The sequence below is a fragment of the Pelophylax lessonae genome (genome assembly GCF_965119305.1).
Source record: "Pelophylax lessonae genome assembly, chromosome: 4".
Taxonomy (NCBI): domain Eukaryota; kingdom Metazoa; phylum Chordata; class Amphibia; order Anura; family Ranidae; genus Pelophylax; species Pelophylax lessonae.
Window position 1 is genome coordinate 431,695,331 of NC_138771.1, and position 20,484 is coordinate 431,715,814.

Sequence of the window (20,484 nt, forward strand, 5' to 3'; positions counted from 1 at the left end):
AAAAAATGTTTTAAAATTTTGTTGGCCCTGCTTGGTATCCATGCGCTGTTATATGAGAGAGTGGAGTTCCACTTTAACTTTTTCTATTACTCCAGCCCACCCCTTACCTCCATTCTTGCCTAGGCAAGCTTGTCGTGTCTCTCCTCCTGACACTTCCTGGGATATGCATGTAAGATATCCCAGGAGGCATCGGCTTCCATACCACAGACAGAGGAGTGCAGACCTTTTGCTGCATCATCAGGGGACTAGCTGCAAAAGGGACAACTGGCTTCTGGTGAAGAAAGTAAGAAAAATGGCAGCATGGGACGAGGCGTGTAGTGGGGGTGCAGCAGATTACCAGAGAACAACACTGAATTTGTTGGATGTGTGGGTATGTTAATTTAAACGCACCCAGTGAAAAAAGAAAGGGGGTGAAAAAACACATGGAGGTAGGTGGAGTTGTGAAGCTCCTCTTTGAGGTTTCAATGAAGATCTCACAATTATTTTTTGTTCACTGCTGAAGTGCAAAGCGTGGTAACCCATGGCAACCATAGCAGTCCAAATTTAGTTTCTTGAAGTCAGTTTCCTACAATGTGATTGGTTGCTATAGGCTACTTCAGGTTACTATTTGGCTCTGCACTTTCCTGAAGAATGCTCTGATCAGAAGCTATTTTTGAGGTTCCACCACAATGAAAAAAAAAAAAGAATTTCAGATTAGGCTGAATAATTCATACATAACAACTTGACAAATCTAAAGTAAATAATGACAAGAATACAGCAGCAAAGTGCTTTCACCATCTTTATTGTGTAAATTCTTAACCCAAATGGACAAAATAAAAAAAAATACAAAAATAAACTGAATCCATATTGTGCAACATAGAAAAGTATACTAACAGAGAGGAGAGAATCCCGAAAAAAACAATGAATTAACAGCTATGAAAGCCAACTGATGGTTGAATTATGCGCTGCATCTTAGTTCATTGTAAAATTTGGATTTAATTGAAAAGACAGGTTTACTAAATTAGAAGCACATCAAATTAGTTGTTTAAAAAATCCAGCTTGCAAGAATAGGATCAATACTATCAATACAATACCTGTCCAAATACATTATTCTTTGCTCTGTGGTCCCATCTGCCAGCTCCTATGCCACTACAGGACACAGTACTAGTGTTGGAGCAAGTGGAACGAATGACAGTACACAGAGGGGAGGAAGGCAATCTACACCCTTAAAGAGAAAAAAAAAACAACATCCCTCTCTGGGTGATCTATGTACATTACAAGGATTTTAACAAACTTTGTTGCAGATTCCTAACTTATGGTGTTCTGAAGAAATAGCTGTTTGCTTGTCTGTGTCCAAGTGCTAAGTGAATCTGTATGGAAGTGGTTTTACAACTATCAATCAGCTGCTGCACCTGCAGGTTTCTAATTAGGAAAGTGACAGGGTCTGCATCCATATATGTGATTTCCCTGTAGGAGTATCTCACAAAAAATGACATTTTTGCTGCAGGGGATGCAAAAATCTGACTTGTATCTTAGTACAGACTTCTGGGAAAATCAGTAAGCCAATTACACAAGCAGGAAATGACATTTCTGGTGGTATACTGTATACTACATATATCAAACACAAGGCCGCGGGCCAAATCTGGTCCACCAGGTCTTGTCATGTGGCTCTCGCATCCAGTTTTGCAGCTGGAATATGGTAGAACTCCATTTTACCACCTGTGGCTCTCATCCTCTGCTCCCCGCTGTCGATTGTAAACACAAAACCTTTCTATGTTTACTAGGGACAGTTTTGCTCTCAGAGGCTCCTGGAACTAACAGATACCTGCACGCACTCACTGAGGGACACAGCAGGGACAGATCTCCTAAATCTGAGAGAGAGAACGGTCTCCCTGCAAGGTGAGGCAGAGCTGCGTATACAGGGAAATACTAGCGTTGGGCCAGATAGGGAGAGATGTGAGGAAGCATTGGGGGGGGGGGGGGTTACGTACGTATTGCACTCCTGAACCCTGCACTTTGTACATAGCTCACGCCTAAACCCTGCACTCTGTACATAGCGTGCCCCTGAACTCTGTAACCTGTATGTAGTGCACTCTTGAACTCTGCACTCTGTACGTAGTGAACCCCAGATACAGCCAGCCCTTTGAGGGTAACCCTGCTGATGATGCCGCCCGCGTTGAAATTGAGTTTGACACCCCTGCTCTATACCAACTGTGTACAGAACCCCTCCAGGTAGACATATTGCAGCATATTACAGAAAATGACAGTGCTGCAGACTTAAAAGGAAAGGTCAGTTTTAATAACATTCAATTACAATATGACATGCGTTACAATTGTATAAGCTATATTATTTTTTATTTCCCAATTTTTTTCCCACGAAAGTGGAGTTATCCTTTAAGCTGGCTATACACAGCTCAAACTGCATCCAATTTCTGCTAAACTGGCCAAAATTAGAGCCATGGGTAGCCCTGTTGGCACAGCCCAGCTCCAAAAACTTTGAATGGAAAATTGAAGGAGATTGATGGAAAACTCAACTGAACAACGAATGGACCCTATCAGTTGCAGACACTGTTTGGGTATTCAAGCAGCTGCGGGTGTCATGGCTGCTTGAATAAAATAGTCAACAGTGGAGATTCCTCCATCCATGCTGTTTGGTGTGGATGGAGGGATCCATTAGGTTTCTCTTGTTCAGCCCCTGGGCTAAAATCTATATGTGCATGACTAGCTATAGAAGTGTGTTGGATACAAAAGGTTTTTTTTTTTTTTTTTAAAAGCATAGCTTTTCAATGGAGTGATTGCACAGTCGCACTGGAATATTTTTCTGTTTCAGTAAGGCAAAGCAATTAGATATTCTGCAAAGGGCAGTGGCCTACAGCACCCAATAAAATTTCAGTTCTCATTGTAGTCAGCTACTCTGAAAGATTTCAAAAATCTATATCTGATTGGCTGCTATTAAAAAGCCTGTTTGAGCCTGTGAATGGCCACATTTAAAGATAAAAATCTCTAAAACTGCAAGATCTGTGGTCAGGTAAATATATAAATAAGCTTTATACTTTGTTTGATGCCTCTGATTATGAGATCTACAGATGAAGTTTTTGGATCCCTGAAAGCTTCTGACCATAAACAGCAAAAAATAATTTGAAAAAAGAAAACTGTCCTAGACCTCGGGATCAATGACATACAAAAATAATGTGGCACATCGCCAGGGCCAGATTAACATAGGGGCTATTGGAGCTGCAGCTCAAGGCCCCTACCTTTATATAGGCCCCAGGTTGGCCATATTCACTGTTACCGCTCTTCTGTCACTTGTAAACACAGAAGTCTGGCTTCTATGCTCGCTTCCCCAGGCAGCTCCCTCAGAACCTCCCCACACAGCACGAAGGCTGGACAAGGAGGGACAGTTGCCGATGCATGGATGTGTTTATGGGCTTCAGAGACAGCATCCCTTGTTGAATTAGGCATGCATGGCTGCACCCTTCCTCCTCTGGGTGCATGCCAAGGCACGGCCCTTAAGGCCCTTCAAAATCCTCAGCACCAAGCCCATGATGCTCTTAATCCGGCCCTGCACATCGCAGTCCCCCTGCCCCGATCCTCAGGTCAGGAGATGCTGGAGGTTTCTTTAAAGTGGTACTCCAGCCCAAATTTTTTTTTTGTTTTAGAGTGGGCTAGAACCTCTGCCAGTTTTTTTTATATCTTTGTGCTAAGTGTGGAAATAAATCACACCTTAACAGTTGTCACTGGAACAGGGGGATTTACCCTCTATTCATATTCTGCTAAAATGTAAAATTGAAAGGTCTCAATTTCTATAATAGTGACAACACATATGGTTGAATGTGAGAAAGAATTTTCCCAGTGGGGACAAAGGCAGCAATTAAAACCTTACAGATAATCTAACCCTTCCCCACTCAATCCAGTACTAGAAAATACATTTAGTTTAAATGTAGATCAAATCAAAACTAATAAAATAACGACATTACAGCCTGAGTAAAAGTTGACTGATGTCACAATAAATGTGAATGTTCCCTATATTTCCTTCCTATAAATGTATTGCTCTGATGACAGGTGTAACATGGGACAACATTTGACCATCAGCCTATCAGCAACTCAGGCTTGTCTCAAATGCAAAGTAAGGCAGGCCATACATGTTCAATTTTCTTGTACGATGTTCTGTTAGATTTACCAAAAACCATATAATATGAGGTCAAGCTAAACAACACTTTCAATTGTATCCAATTAGGCAGGCCTTTGTACTACATAGTTAAAGGTAAATCTGAAGAAAATTGTACAGAAAATTGTAAGAAAATTGTTTAATGTATGGCCAGCCTTAGCCTTCTCATATTTCATGGGAGCCTGATTACTAAAGTAAAAAAAGTTGAATCAGCTTATATTTACAAGTAAAAAAAAAAAGAAATACTGTTTTTATTTCATACCTTTTTTTGACCAAGTGATGTCATCACGGGGTCCCTATGCTTCTCTAGGAAATACAGACAAATCATGGCTGGTTGGAGGGGCCAGCAGGGTGCTGTACACAGTGATCTGAAAATATCACCCTGCCTCAGTACTCCTCAACCCTGATGCAAGCAGTGGAATGGCTCTTGGGAGGAAATATCAATATGGCTTGATCAGGGGAGAGTGGCCACTTCTAGGAAGGCTACATTCGCATGCAGACTGCCCTAAGCAAAACCCACATGTGATGCTGAGCCTCCATGATTAAATGTACCAAAGTCCAATTAAGGAGCAGACCAGGAAAAGTAAGGTTGGAGGAGGAAAGAGTTAGATGATAGTGAACGTCCTCCAGACAGGAAATGAGGTGGGATATATCCTGTTGCAACTTCCAGTGCATGCTGAGTATACAATTTTACAGGAGAGGAGCCTATTCAACTGTGCAAGACTGAAGGGAAGGTTGGGGTTCAGATTTCAAAGAAACTGCACATGTGTGAGTATAAGAGTAACATGGTGGGTCCATGGGCATCCGCAGATAGGGGCGGGGGAGGGGCAAATCCCCCCTTGAATCTCAACTTCCCCTTTAAAGTGGATTTTTTTTTTTTTTCTGTTCAAACGGTTTTTATTGAGGCAGAAGGAATGTAGTACAAAACAATACCAATAGGTAACAGTGGTGCATAACAGATGAATACACGTCAAAATGACATCATGAACAGCAAGTAGTAGCATAACAATCAGGTTAAGGAATAGGAAAGGGGCAAGCTGGGCGCCCGGAATACAGGTACAAGGGATAAACACAGTGCACAGGGGCGGCTGGGGGTAGGGCAAAAAGGGAGGCCGTAGTGCAGCAAAAGTTTGTGGTCCAGCCACAATAGGGAAACAAATTAGGTAGCGGCCAACTCGAGGCAACAAGGGGGGGGGGGGGGGAGAAAAAGAAGGGAGTAAGAGGGGCAAGAAGGACGGGGGGAGAGGAAGGGCAAAACAGTGGGGGGGGGGCTTATGCGGGAGAGGAAGGGTGCCCGGAGGGAGTCCCGGGCCACTGATGTGGTTCAGATCGACAAAGCCATCAGGGAGTCGGTAACCACAGGTCAAGCTAGTACAAGAGATTCATCAAAGCCTATCGGAAGACAGTTGTCAATCCATGGTTTCCAGAGCTTTTCGTAAGGTATAAGTTTATCCAGCAGGATAGCTTCAGTTTTAGCATGGATCATAGCTTGAGTGACTCTATTTTTCATGGTCAGGAAACAAAGGGAGGAAGTTTTCCAGGCCTTCGCTATGGTCTGTTTGGCAGCTGTGGTGACATACAGGAAAAGTTTAAATTGGCGATGTGTGAGGTCAGGTGGCTTGCGGTTAAAGTGGATTTTAAGCCACTTTATATCATCCTGTCTGGTCTGTTTAATAATTCTGTGTGCCCCTGTGTCTGTTTTAAAAAATAAGCCATTCTTTACCAGTTTTTAGAGCGCTGAGCGCCGCTCATGTCACCCGTCGGCTCTCTCCTTTCCCCATCAGACAGCTGCCTGCCGCGGGCGGGGCAGAGGATTCCCAAATCTTGCTGACGTCATTTGGAAGGGGAGGGGGAGAGGAGGGGAGAGGTGGTGGGTCACGTGAGCGTCGATTGGCACTATGAAAACCTGTAAAGAATGGCTTATTTTTATAAAACACAGACACAGGAGCACACAGGATTATTTAACAGACTGTAGACAGGATATGAAACTTTAAATTAAACTACAGCAGCCGGAGGGGAGGGGGCTGGCACAAACACACAAGCAGACAGGCAGGGAGAGGGGGGGGGCAGAGGAGGACAGGAGGGCTGCAGATGACGGAGGCATGTAAACCGACCACAGTGTCAGGGCTCAACAGCCATGGTATACTGTGGTCAGTTTACAGAGGGGAGCACATAGCCAGGCAGGATCAGCCAGGTATTTTAGGTGATAGAAGGGCCAAATTACACAGCAATGCACTGTGCTGTATAACATGCTTTAAGGTAATAGGATCGACTTTTTAGGTTAACAAATGCTTTAAAAATAAATTCTGCCATTTGCCCTTTAAAATAAATAGTCAAAATAAGTATAATGACTAAGCCCCTCCCCTTCATGACATTGTTGAAAAGGGGTGGAGCATAGGTGACCTTATAATTATGCCCCCACCTGAAAAAAGTACTGCTGAAGCCCATGGGTGGGTCTGTTATGTGCTGGAGTCATGTCTCCTTTATATCACTGGTCAGCTGAAATCCAGAAGGGACAATGGTATACTGTATGACTTTTCCGTGCTTTTGTGTATAAGACATGACCTTTTGGGATATATCAATTACTCTACCATTCCAAGGGGGTCTTTCTGGTACACAGTACTCAATAAGGCCCCTGTCACATGGGCTGGATCTGGTTTTTCTCAGCAAGTGATCTGTCCGTTGATCCTTTGGTGAGCTGAGTGGAGCACCCGGATGACAGGTCTGCATAAGAGGAGCGGATACGGACACAGCCACACTGCACAATGGGCAGTCGGATGTAAACACACTGGCTGTCCATTTACACCCGACTACCCTCCTAATTGGATCAGGCCAGATGAAGGCGAACAGATCTCCTTCCATTTGTTTTTGCCAGATCAGATCAGAGGTAGCCGGTTGTAAATGAACACAAGTTCGTTTACATCCAAATGCCTATGGAGGAGAATGCAGGGTCCAATCGAGTCCATCTGAAAAACATTGGTCCTCTCGTGTGAAAGGGGCCTTAACCAGTAAGGAATAGAAAAAAATATATATAAGACTCGTTGCCTCTGTAGGGCAGAAAAAATAGTGAGGGACTAAACTCATCCCGGTTATCATTTCTTTGAATTACTGTATTGCAGTCTGGGAGACGTTTTAGATTGATTATAACGAGGACAAATAGATTTAAAGAGAGCTTTTATACCCAGGGCTATTAAGGCTATTAAAGCAAGAATAAAATGAAAGTGGTCACATAGTTCTATTTTATTGCTTTGTCTTGTTTTTAATATGGAGACATTTTTAATATTTTGGTATATTTAAGGCTGCATTCACATGTCAGCTTATAATCGCGGGCAGAACCGCCGCGGTTCCGCCCGCGATTCGGAGATTTATTGCAAATCGCGGGACGCCTAGCGTTGCCTGTTGATTTGCAATAGCCCCCCAAACGCCGAGCGATGTTGCCGCGATTTACACCCGCCGAATCGCGGCAACATCACGCAAACAAAATTGCGGGACGCAATACGCTCCAAAGAAGCTCTTGTACTTTTTTGGAGCGTATTGCGTCCCGCGATTTTGTTTGCGCGATGTTGCCGCGATTCGGCGGGCGTAAATCGCGGCAACATCGCTCGGCGTTTGGGGGGCTATTGCAAATCAACGGGCAACGCTAGGCGTCCCGCGATTTGCAATAAATCTCCGAATCGCGGGCGGAACCGCGGCAGTTCTGCCCGCGATTATAAGCTGACATGTGAATGCAGCCTAAATCATGTATGGTAAATGAATAGTTGATGATTGTGATGTATGAATAATGTGTGGAGTAGAAATGTGATTTTATTGTAAATTTGTTTTCTACAATGGCAATAAATCTTATCCATCTATCTATCAAAAGAAAGAAAATCCATTTAAAGGGAAACTGTAGTTTATTTTCAGTATGTCCACATTACTGTCATTTTTGATGTTTACATTTCTCCCTGTTTTACATTTTGATATACTATATTTCATATAAAGATTTTTAAATTCACATTTTTGTGGTCAGGTACAATTTACAGTGCCTTGAGAAAGTATTCGGCCCCCTTGAACTTTTCGACCTTTTGCCACATTTCAGGCTTCAAACATAAACATATAAAATTGTAATTTTTTGTGAAGAATCAACAAGTGGGACACAATCATGAAGTGGAACAAAATTTATTGGATATTTCAAACTTTTTTAACAAATAAAAAACTGACAAATTGGACGTGCAAAATTATTCAGCCCCCTTAAGTTAATACTTTGTAGCGCCACCTTTTGCTGCAATTACAGCTGTAAGTCGCTTGGGGTATGTCTCTATCAGTTTTGCACATCGAGAGACTGAAATTTTTGCCCATTCCTCCTTGCAAAACAGTTTGAGCTCAGTGAGGTTGGATGGAGAGCGTTTATGAACAGCAGTTTTCAGTTCTTTCCACAGATTCTCGATTGGATTCAGGTCTGGACTTTGACTTGGCCATTCTAACACCTGGATATGTTTATTTGTGAACCATTCCATTATAGATTTTGCTTTATGTTTTGGATCATTGTCTTGTTGGAAGACAAATCTCCGTCCCAGTCTCAGGTCTTTTGCAGACTCCATCAGGTTTTCTTCCAGAATGGTCCAGTATTTGGCTCCATCCATCTTCCCATCAATTTTAACCATCTTCCCTGTCCCTGCTGAAGAAAAGCAGGCCCATACCATGATGCTGCCACCACCATGTTTGACAGTGAGGATGGTGTGTTCAGGGTGATGAGCTGTGTTGCTTTTCCGCCAAACATAACGTTTTGCATTGTTGCCAAAAAGTTTGATTTTGGTTTCATCTGACCAGAGCACCTTCTTCCACATGTTTGGTGTGTCTCCCAGGTGGCTTGTGGCAAACTTTAAACAACACTTTTTATGGATATCTTTAAGAAATGGCTTTCTTCTTGCCACTCTTCCATAAAGGTCAGATTTGTGCAGTATACGATTGTTGTCCTATGGACAGAGTCTCCCACCTCAGCTGTAGATCCCTGCAGTTCATCCAGAGTGATCATGGGCCTCTTGGCTGCATTTCTGATCAGTCTTCTCCTTGTATGAGCTGAAAGTTTAGAGAGACGGCCAGGTCTTCGTAGATTTGCAGTGGTCTGATACTCCTTCCATTTCAATATTATCGCTTGCACAGTGCTCCTTGGGATATTTAAAGCTTGGGAAATCTTTTTGTATCCAAATCCGGCTTTAAACTTCTCCACAACAGTATCTCGGACCTGCCTGGTGTGTTCTTTGTTCTTCATGATGCTCTCTGCGCTTTAAACGGACCTCTGAGACTATCACAGTGCAGGTGAATTTATATGGAGACTTGATTACACACAGGTGGATTCTATTTATCATCATTAGTCATTTAGGTCAACATTGGATCATTCAGAGATCCTCACTGAACTTCTGGAGAGAGTTTGTTGCACTGAAAGTAAAGGGGCTGAATAATTTTGCACGCCCAATTTTTCAGTTTTTTATTTGTTAACAACGTTTGAAATATCCAATAAATTTCGATCCACTTCATGATTGTGTCCCACTTGTTGTTGATTCTTCACAAAAAATTACTGTTTTATATCTTTATGTTTGAAGCCTGAAATGTGGCAAAAGGTCGAAAAGTTCAAGGGGGCCGAATACTTTTGCAAGGCACTGTAGGTAGAATCAAGATAAGCTAATCTTTTTGCCTGATTAGCTCTCCCTCCCTCTGACTGAGTGCTACTATACAGGGAATTACAGTAGGCTGATGTTAGGACAAATATCAGTACTTAAAGCGGAGCTCCAGCCCCCCCACCAAAAAATGACTTTTGATATTAGGATACTTTCCTGTCCAGGGATTCCGCAATGTCGGCACCCCAGCCGATTTTTCAAGCGGCTCTTGGGTGCTGCCGCCACCGTTTTTTGTAAGGGAAACCGGCCATGAAGCCTTGCAGCTTCACAGCCAGTTCCCTACTGCGCATGCGCAAAGCGCTTTGTTTATGGCCCGGCAGCAGGGGAAGAAGGAGGGGGACCGAACTTCCGACTGACTTCGTTGCAGTGAATTCACCTGGAAGTGTAAGCGGGTACCTGTCAAAAACAGGTACCTTCTCCACCCCCCGAAACGTGCCAAATGTGTCAGTGGAGGGAGGAAGCAAACAAGCAGAGCCTCCCTTTTTGGGTGGAGCTCTGCTTTAAACTGATTACATTTAAAAATACATATACTTTTTTTTAATGACTTGCTTTTATATCTGCCTGGAGTTCAGGTATACACTTACAGAGAATCTATTCTGGGAGATCAAGCTAGGCCTGAGCTTTGGTTTGGCACTGAGAAAGTGGAGCAGTAAAAGGCTTTGTTCACACCATGTGAAGAGACGTGAGCTTTTCTGCATGCATTCTGCAAGGACACAAAGAAATCAATTGTTCTCTATGTGCCCTGATCACAACACTTCTGTCACAGATTTTTGGAATCTGCGATGTGCATGCAGTTTTCTGCGCATAAAAAAAAAAAACCGACATGACATTTTCATTGGGGTGTGAACAGAGCAAAAGAGAAGGTGATGGCACAGGGTGTGATGTCTATCTGTGTATAAAAAGAAAGCATATGGAATTCAATCTCAAAGTGCCAGGACCGTCTTTAATATTGATTGGACCCTGGGCAAACATTTTTTTGCCCACCAACTTTAAGGCATACATGAAATAGCAGCTTGACTCAAAATCAGTTTACTGCAACTGATCACAGCACATTTTTTCTGCTTGCTGATTGGTTGCTAGAGATTACTGCACATCATTAACGCCCACTGATTGGTTGCTAGGGGTTACTGCACATCATTGCCACTCACTGATTGGCTGCTTGAGGTTACTGCACATCATTATTGCTCACTGATTGGTTGCTAGAGATTACAGCAGATCATTACTGTTCACTGATTGGTTGCTAGAGGTTACTGCATATCATTACCTCTGCATCAAATTGTGGGTGTGGCTCAACTGCACTAACAGTGTGGCATTGTTATATACCCGGATTTCAGGAGTGCGCTATATAAAGACTGCAGGGTTCTGGAGTGCACTACATAGAGTACAGGGTTGAAGAGTGCGCTATGTACAGAGTGCAGAGTGGAGAGAGTGAGCTACGTACAGAGTGCAGGGTTGAGGGGTGAGCTACATACAGAGTGCAGGGTTGAGGAGTGCGCTATGTCAGGAGTGCAGAATTGAGGGGTGCACTATGTATGGAATGCAGGGTTGAGGGGTGCGCTATGTATGGAATGTAGGGTTGGGGGTGCGTTATGTACTGAATGCAGGGTTGAGGGGTGCGCTACTTATGAAATGCAGGGTTACATAGTTACACAGTAGTTGAGGTTGAATAAAGACAACAGTCTATCCAGTTCAACCTGTGCAGGTGTGCGTGTGTGTCAGGGACATGATCATTTCCCATAACCCTGAATGTTGTGATCTGTGAGATGCACGTCCAAGAGTCTTTAAAAAGTAGCCATACTCCCCGCAGCTACCACCAATTGTGAAAGAGAGTTCCACATTCTCAATGCCCTTACAGTGAAGAACCCCTTATGCAGCTTAAGGTTAAACCGCCTCTTATCTCATTGTGTGGCCACGTGTTCTCTTGCACTCCTTGAGACTCAATAGTTTTTTCCCCTATGCTGGGATCACCATTGAGGTATTTGTAAATCCCTATCATGTCTCCTCTTAGGCGTCTCCTCTCCAAGCAGAATAAATTAACCGCTTGTAATCGCTCCTCGTAAATAAGGTCCTCCAATCCCCTAATTAGTTTAGTTGTCCTTCTTTGGACTCTCTCCAGTTCCAGCACATCCCTTCTGAGGATTGGCGACCAGAACTGGACAGAATACTCCAGATATGGGCGGACCAGGGTTTTATGGCAGAATTATAGCTTTATCTCTGGAATATATCCCCTTCCTTATGCATGCTAATATTCTGCTGGCTTTCGCAGCTGCAGCTTGACATTGCATGCTATTGCTTAATCTATCTTCTACTAGAACCCCCAGATCTTTCTCCATCCTGAATTCCCACAGAGATTCCCCCCTAGAGCATGATTTGAGGAGTGTGTTATCTATAGAATGCAGGGTTGAGGGGTGCGCTACATATGGAATGCAGGGTTGAGGGGTACACTATATATGGAATGCAGGGTTGAGGGGTGAGTTATATACTGAATGCAGGGTTGAGGGGTGTGCTATGTATGGAATGCAGGGTTGAGGGGTGCACTGCGTATGCAATGCCGGGTTGAGGGGTGCACTGCGTATGCAATGCAGGGTTGAGGGGCGTGTTATGTACTGAATGCAGGATTGAGGGGTGCGCTATGTATGGAATGCAGGGTTGAGGGGTGCATTATGTACTGAATGCAGGATTGAGGGGGGGGTTATGTACTTAATGCAGGGTTGAGGGGTGCGTCATGTACTGAATGCAGGGTTGAGGGGTGTACTAAATATGAAATGCAGGGTTGAGGGGTGCGCTACCTATGGAATGCATGGTTGAGGGGTGAGTTATGTACGAAATGCAGGGTTGAGGGGTGCATTATGTACTGAATACAGGGTTGAGGGGTGCACCATGTATGGAATACAGGGTTGAGGGGTGCGCTATGTACGAAATGCAGGGTTGAGGGGGTGTGTTACATACGGAATGGAGGGTTGAGGGGTGCGCTGCATAAGGAATGCAGGGTTGAAGGGTGCACTGCATATGGAATGCAAGGTTGAGGGGTGAGCTTTGTATGGAGTGCATGGTTGAGGGCTGTGTATATCCAAGTTCTCCATCTGCGTAAGTACAAAACTCTCCCCCCAGATTCTAGTTATGAGCTTACAACCACGATCTACCCCAGTGTAGAGCTTTTCGACCACCCCAAATCCACTCCCAAAATCTAGAAACCTCACAGAGTGCAGCTACAGAAAAGTAGCTAAACGTACAACATGTCTGTGCAGGATGCTGGCTCCACAAGGAGCTTGTGCCTGTGTAGATTCTCCGCCCCCCTCCCTCCTCGGCTCTTCCTTCTCTGCTCTCATATAGAGATGTGCAGAGCAGGGATGGATGTGAACGGCTGCCAACAGAGGAGCGCTGTCACTTGTAAATGCATAAGCAGAGCTTCTGTAGTTACAACTGACGGCAGTGAGCCGCCAGCAAGTGACCAGCGTGGATGGAGACGGAGCTCCGGCGGGCAGCAGTGCGGGCTTAAGGGACAGCTGCTTTTGGCCCCCCAACAATGACAGGGCCCTGGGCAGATGTCCCTTTTGCCCCCCCCCCCCCAGTGAAGACGGCCCTGCAAAATGCATAAAAATTCACTGAAACATGCATGAAAATTGATGTAAACAGTGTTTATGCAGATATGATGTGAACAAGGCCTTAGTCGCTGTCATTGTGCAGTACTATGAAAAAGGAAGCACGATGAGCATATGTAACATTTACAAAAATATACAAAGAATGATTTTTCTTTTACATTCACACTCATCGATAACGATACCACATTACGTTGATCACATTCACATATTTATCTTAAAAAACTCTCAAAAAAGGCTATAGTTTCCCTTTAATAATGACAAAAGATGGAAAAGTGCTTAACAAAAGAACAAGCATTTACAAAATATTTCTGAATATTTAAAATAAAAATATTTTACAAAGCTGTATCTTCCCTCAAGAAAGGCTACAAAAGTATAAAATTGATTCATTCTTAATATGTTAAAACAAGTGCTCTAAAAATAGTATTAAATGACTCCCCACTATCCAGTAGTGGTAGCATAATTATACAACAAAGCTATTGAATACATTCTTGTAATATGATTTTATGATATTGCTTTATGTACTGTACTCGATTTTATAAAAATATAATATATTTTACAATGGCAGCTACCTAAAGTGTTAGCAAAGTCTAAAAGTTTATAAAGGCTCATCTGATGTTTTTAGTTATGGGGGAGCACGTGACTTCCTCCTAAAATTAAGTGCTCGGGCGTGAGTGGCTAATCACCAGGATGAAGAGGAGGATGTCATCAACCTTATGCAAGCGCCAACACAATCTAGCATGAAGCCTACAAGTATTTAACTTTTAGAGGAATGGAGTAGTGGGAAAGCATAAGTCTAAGTGGGTCCATAGGGTAGACAAGCAAGAAATCCTATCACTGTGCTCCGAATAGGCCAATAAGCAATAAGGAAAACAGAAAACAAAAATAATTCATGTGTTACTGATCTGAATACAGCAAACAGAAATCTGATTGATTGTTTTCAGTTAAGGCCCATACACACGATAAGAAAATCTGTAGGGAAAATTCGTCCGACGACCGATCTGTAAATTTTCGGATTGTTAGTATGGTGCTTTCGACAGCCAACTCCGACTTTTCAGCTGACAAAATCCTGATGTGCAGACTATATAATTTTTGTCCTCCGTAATACAACGTCCGATTTTCGTCTCATTAGTGCAGATTTTGACGGAAAAAAAAACTTAAGAGCAAGACTAGGCATGCTCAGAGACGAAAGAACACATACAAAGCAATCCAACACATGGATGACAAAATCCTGATGTGCAGGCTATATAATTTTTGTCCTCCGTAATACAACGTCCGATTTTCGTCTCATTAGTGCAGATTTTGACGGAAAAAAAAACTTAAGAGCAAGACTAGGCATGCTCAGAGACGAAAGAACACATACAAAGCAATCCAACACATGGATGACAAAATCCTGATGTGCAGGCTATATAATTTTTGTCCTCCGTAATACAACGTCCGATTTTCATCACTTCTGAAGTAGAATTCTGTCGTACGGGAAAATTCATATGAAAATAGCCTCGTCACTTTCCACATCAGACTAGCATGCCACAAAGAACGGACGACAGATCGTTTGATAATCTGATCGTGTGTACGGGGCTTTACTGCGCTTTTCACATCATCATTCCTCTTTATACTATCTTTTTTAAACTTTTACATAAATGGGCTTTCCGCAGTAGTGAACACCACTAGTAGGCCCAAACAGGGAAGAGGACCACACTGTAGCCTGTGATTCTACCACTAATAACCAATGCCTTTCGGGTAGTGTTTATTTTGAGAAATGAGGAATCTCTGATGTTCTTCATTGGCTTTTCTCAACCATTTAACATGGGGGAACCCTTAAAATAACTTTCTGGTCTCAGAGAACCCCTGCTAATAATCTGTATCTATAGCTATATCTATAGCTCACGTTACAATAACACGAGTGGTCAAAATGTTTCTTACATTTGTGATCTTTGGGAAAGATTCATCCCTAAAGCTGCCCCTTCACTAGTAAATGTTTTTCATTCAACCTGTGGGATGAACAAAAAAAAATCTATACAGATTGGATGGATGAATCTCTAGAACCGGTTAAATTTGATCACTGTAAGGGCCAGCTTTAGAGACAGTTAAATAGATAATTGGTATAAGAATGGTTACATATCTGAGAAGCAAATTTGCTCATTGCACAAGGAACCCCCAGTAATTTCTGGAGGAACCTGTTGGTTACAAGGAACCCTGGTTGAGAAAAGCTGTTTTACATGGTTATGCAATCCCTGCTATGTCCTCTATAAATGAGCCATGACTATTTTGTAGCCAGTTAAATGCTAGTCAAACAGTAATATCTTCTCTTTTCCATGAACCCCATTAGAGAAAAAAAGAGGCTACCAGTGGTCTCCTTTCCTCCTGAAAATGCTAGCTGCTTGCCTGTCACCCAGACCCTCTTGCTTTAATACTTTGAATAATTAACCTTTGACAGGTATTCAGAAAAGAACTTCCTACTTTTATTGTACATTCTTGATCTGAATGCTTGTTCCAGATCAGTGACTAAAAGATAGTGGGTCACCATGACAGCAAAGCAAGTAGCATTTTAAGAAGATCAGTAACAGCTGACCTCATTTGCCTCTCATGACAGGTTTATTTTACCTCACAATACACTTCCACTAGCTGTTCTCACACTTACATCATAGGCCTCATATACAAATATATATCAAGTAGGAACTGTTATGATTCTCGTAACTACTCTCATGGTTTTGACTGGTAAATTGGGCGAGGTTATGAAAATGCAAGCTTTAACTTTAGCCCTCTATATAGGATTTTTCTTCGCAAGCAAGCTTTCAACAGCATGATTTGCAGATTACTTTGTATCGACAGGACAGAACAGTAAAAAGATTCTATAAACCTACATTATTATTTGTATAGCATTACTTGTTATCTTCTTCCTCGATCAGACCCCCCGAGACAGTAAACATGTCCCCCTGCCATATTTATGTATATATATATATATACATAAATATATAATGTATATATATATATATATATATATATATATATATATATATAATGTATCTATGTATGTATGTATATAAATATATATATATATATATATATATATATATATATATATATATATATATATATATATATATATAATGTGTGTGTATATTTATATATATATATATATATATTATTTTTTTTTGTGTAGGGGGACTAATTATTTTATTACCATTAGGTGTGGGTCTCCTCTGAGATTGCCCGTGTACTCAGCAGTGATAATTTACCACTGCTTAATAAACGGGCACCAGAGTATTTCTTGCACTGTAATCTTACTATGTCTCCTCTGATCTCCCTCTGAGAAGTGAAGTTCTCCGCTTCATAAACAAGGTGCCAGAGAAGATCATTTTCCTCTGAGAACTGCCGAGAAGTGAACTGAGAAAAAAAATTCTCAGTTTCATAAATGTACACCTTAGAGCCCATTCACACTTCTGTGTTACCACACTGGGGTGTATACAGTAGTGGCAACACAGCAGCACTGCAGCACACTATAAAGCACATGTCACAAGCGATGTGGTGCACTGTGTAAAGAAAAAAAATCAAATGCATTTTTCTAGTTTGTTAAGGTGTGCTGCAAGCCCATTCAAAAGGAATGGGCTACCCTAATGCATTTGAACACATAATAATGTGTGCCATCAAAATGTTACAATGCATAGTCTAAATAGGCCCTCAAGGCCATAAAAACAAATACTAACAATATTATAAAGAGGGTTTCAAATTTCACAAAAAAAAAAGAGAAATGTATCTACAAGGCAACTAAATCCTTATTGCCAAGCGCCTCCCTTTTTGCAGTATAGTTCCGCATTTTAAAAATATTTTACCACACTTAAAACCGTGTCACAAAACTCTTAACCCAAAACCCATTGCTGTAAAGCTGAAAAGGGTCAAACAAGCACACATCATCAGGTAAATGCAGAGGGTTTCCGGGGTCCTGCCATGTTAGGAACTTCAGTAACGTCCCTTGGGGACAGAGTAAACTACACTTAAGAACACATTTTGCAGACAGTTGTAGGAACCATACAAGCAGTAACATTAAAAAAAAAAAAAAACAGAAAACATTAGAAATTGGAACATGCACACCAAATAAGACTTTTGGTATTTTAAGATGTAAAATGATTTAGACTTTCTGTCCATCAACATTATGAAAAGTTTAATCATTTACCATCTTTAGCTTTGGAAATCCGATATTTTTGCTCAAGGTACTCATCACTTATATGAGATCCCAACAGCCTTGGCCTAACGAGGACTAAATGTTCGTCCTGTATTGGCCTGAATATAGCTGCATTTGCCCTAAGTGCTGCCTCTAGAGACTCTTCTGTTAAAGTTGTATCCCAATTGTCTGAAAACGTATTATGTAAATCAAGACTGTCCTCTACCGGAGGTAAGTCCTGCACTGGATCTGTCACATCATTTTCCTCTACTGTTACATTAGGAGAAACTTTCCACCCTGGTGAACAAACCATATAACTATTATCCTCTGCTCTGGAAACAGGACTTTTCATAATAGTCATTTTAGGAGATTTCTTTTGCATAAATGGCAACCTAGGCAAAAGCTGGCTGGCTAATTTTTTCGGCGGAGTTCGTGCAATGCTCTCAATAGGCTTTTCATAATTAGGTGAACTCTTTGATTTACAAGGTATAGATTTATTTCCCAATGTTTGTGGTCTTGGTGAGACAGTATTAGTAGTAGTGTCATTCTGCTTTGCTCTTGCTGAAGGAGTTTTTTTGATCACTTTTGAAAGTGATATGGTGGAGGTGTTTGCAGGCCTTGCTACTTCAGCATTCCCTAGTGGCCTTGGCACAGTCACACTCTGCTGTGAGTTTTTTGTACTTGACACAACATTCCTGCATTTAGCTGTTTGGGAACCAGTGTTTCCTGTTTGCTTTGGCCTCTGGAAAGTTACGCTTCCTGCAGATTTCTGTATTGATAATCCATATTTTTCTGCTGGTTTCTGCTTCAGTGAAAACTTGCTTCCCTTTGTTTTTGTCCTTTCAGCAGGGCATTGTTCTGCTTCTATTGGCTGGGGCGATAAATCGTTTTTTGTAACTTTTACTTTTTGTGTGGCTGAAATCCCTATACATTTTGTCCTTGGCACCCATCCAGCTGGCTTTATTTTTGGTTTGGCAGTAGTTTCAAGAGGTCCTTGATGTGAGAGAGCACTGTCTCCAACCTTTGATTTTAGTGTAGGAAGAGCACTTACCGCTTTTCTGGGTGAAGGAATAATTGAAGCAGTCTTTCCAACAAATGATTTTTTGAGAGTCGAAGATGGTGACATTCCCATTGGAGATGGTCTTTTTGATTCACAATTATCAGTAACATTTGCTATATTTTTCTCGTGTACATCCTGGGCTACATCTAAGCATACTGGAGAAATTGGTTTAAGTACACTTGTATGCGTTGTGAGGGCATTCTTTGAAATTGGTAGCCTTGCGGGAATGTTATACCTCATCAGAAAGGATTTCTTAGATGGAACACTTCCTGACGGTGTATTAGAAGTACTTGCATTTCCAACTGGTGTTGGCCTGTGTGACATGTCTTTCGCTGTCAGGTTAGATCCCGTGGAACCAACTTTGACGTCAGCTGTGGATCTGTTTTTTGTAACAGACCTTTGTCTCTGCAGTGATGCGCTTCCTATTACATCCTGACGTCCTGTCAACTGTTTTTTCTTTGTTTGCTTTGCAGATGCAGGATTTGTTAGTGAAGAGACATCATTTTTTGTTGTGTCTGCTGCTTCTGGAGGTGAGCTCTTCCCACGGGGAAGCAATGGAGAAGCAGAATGTCCTATCGGAGAAGGTCGTGGAAAAGCTGCATGTCCTGTTCGTGAAAGTCTTGGTGATCCAGAATCTCCTACTGGATTTGGTCTTAGAGAGGCAGCTGAGAAAGTAACAGGTATAATGCTTTTTTTATGGCTGGGTGGAGGATGAGCTTGATAGCCAGCTGGCACCTGTCTTGCTGGGGCAGATGTTTTCACTCTGGAAGCAGTTGGTGATGCTGAAATCCCTACAGGTGCGGGCCTTGATGAAACTCCATCTCGTATCCATGCTGGAGTCGGTGAAGGCGTGTTCCTCATTTGGGCTGGTTTTAGAGTTGAATTCCTCATCGATGGTGATCTAAATGAAGCAGCCACTAATCAGGTTTAAATGCTAGTCAAACTATGCATCCACCCTGCTCAAGCTGCAGCAGTATCTACTATCCATACATGTAATGGTGGAGCGGACTCTACATAAACTAAAATTTTACTGCATCAGATAAAATGAGCCTGTGGATTTTGCTCCCCTGAAAGCAAGCATTGCCTGGCTGTGGCTATTGCCCTTAATGAGTTATGTAAAGTCATTATTATAATTTCAGCAAGGTCAAGACTTCCTTCAATTGTCTGAATCCAGCTGTAAAGTAATCTCCACCCTTTCCTCAACCACTGGCTCCAGGAAACTCTCTTAGACTTCCATGGTTGGCTCCCTCTATATACTTATCTGTAATAACCCAGAGTTCCCACTACTATGCTCTGAGCACACACATATTAACCACTTCCTAACCAGTTTTTATGCCCAAATTTTTATATTTATTGCATTTATAAATTAAATATTAAATATAAATTTTTATATTTAATATATTTATTGCTCTAACAATAATATTGGCTATAACATCAACGATACCCAAACACAATACCCAAAACACTATGCACCATGTGTAGTTCTATACCTAGCCAAAATGAAGCTTATAAAAACCAGCGGTCCTCCAGGTGATCAAGAACTTGGAAGTACCAACATGTCCTGCCAACAAGGCGCGGTAGGCAGGCATGTTTAGTTCTCAAACCAGTGAACTATGGGTTGTTCAGGACTTCTGTAAATTATTCTTTTACTCACATGTCTTAAAAACAAGTTTACACAAAGGGTTACTCTAAAGAACCAGCACTAGCACGTAAGTGTTTCTACACCAAAAAGTATTTTCTCTAGTACTTTTATTTGCATTAATTTTAAAACCTTCTATCCATTTTAGAATCTAACACTTTTATATAGACAGCTGCAGCATATATCTTTTCTACATAAAAATGAACACACTGTATTTAAA

At 41.9% G+C, this 20,484-nt stretch overlaps 1 protein-coding gene across 3 annotated transcripts in view; it reads right to left on the reverse strand.

Moving 5' to 3' along the window:
• ARAP3 (ArfGAP with RhoGAP domain, ankyrin repeat and PH domain 3) overlaps positions 1–20,484 on the reverse strand; it is a 345,521-nt gene that overhangs the window by 153,213 nt on the left and 171,824 nt on the right. The gene's annotated exons all lie outside the window — the stretch shown is intronic.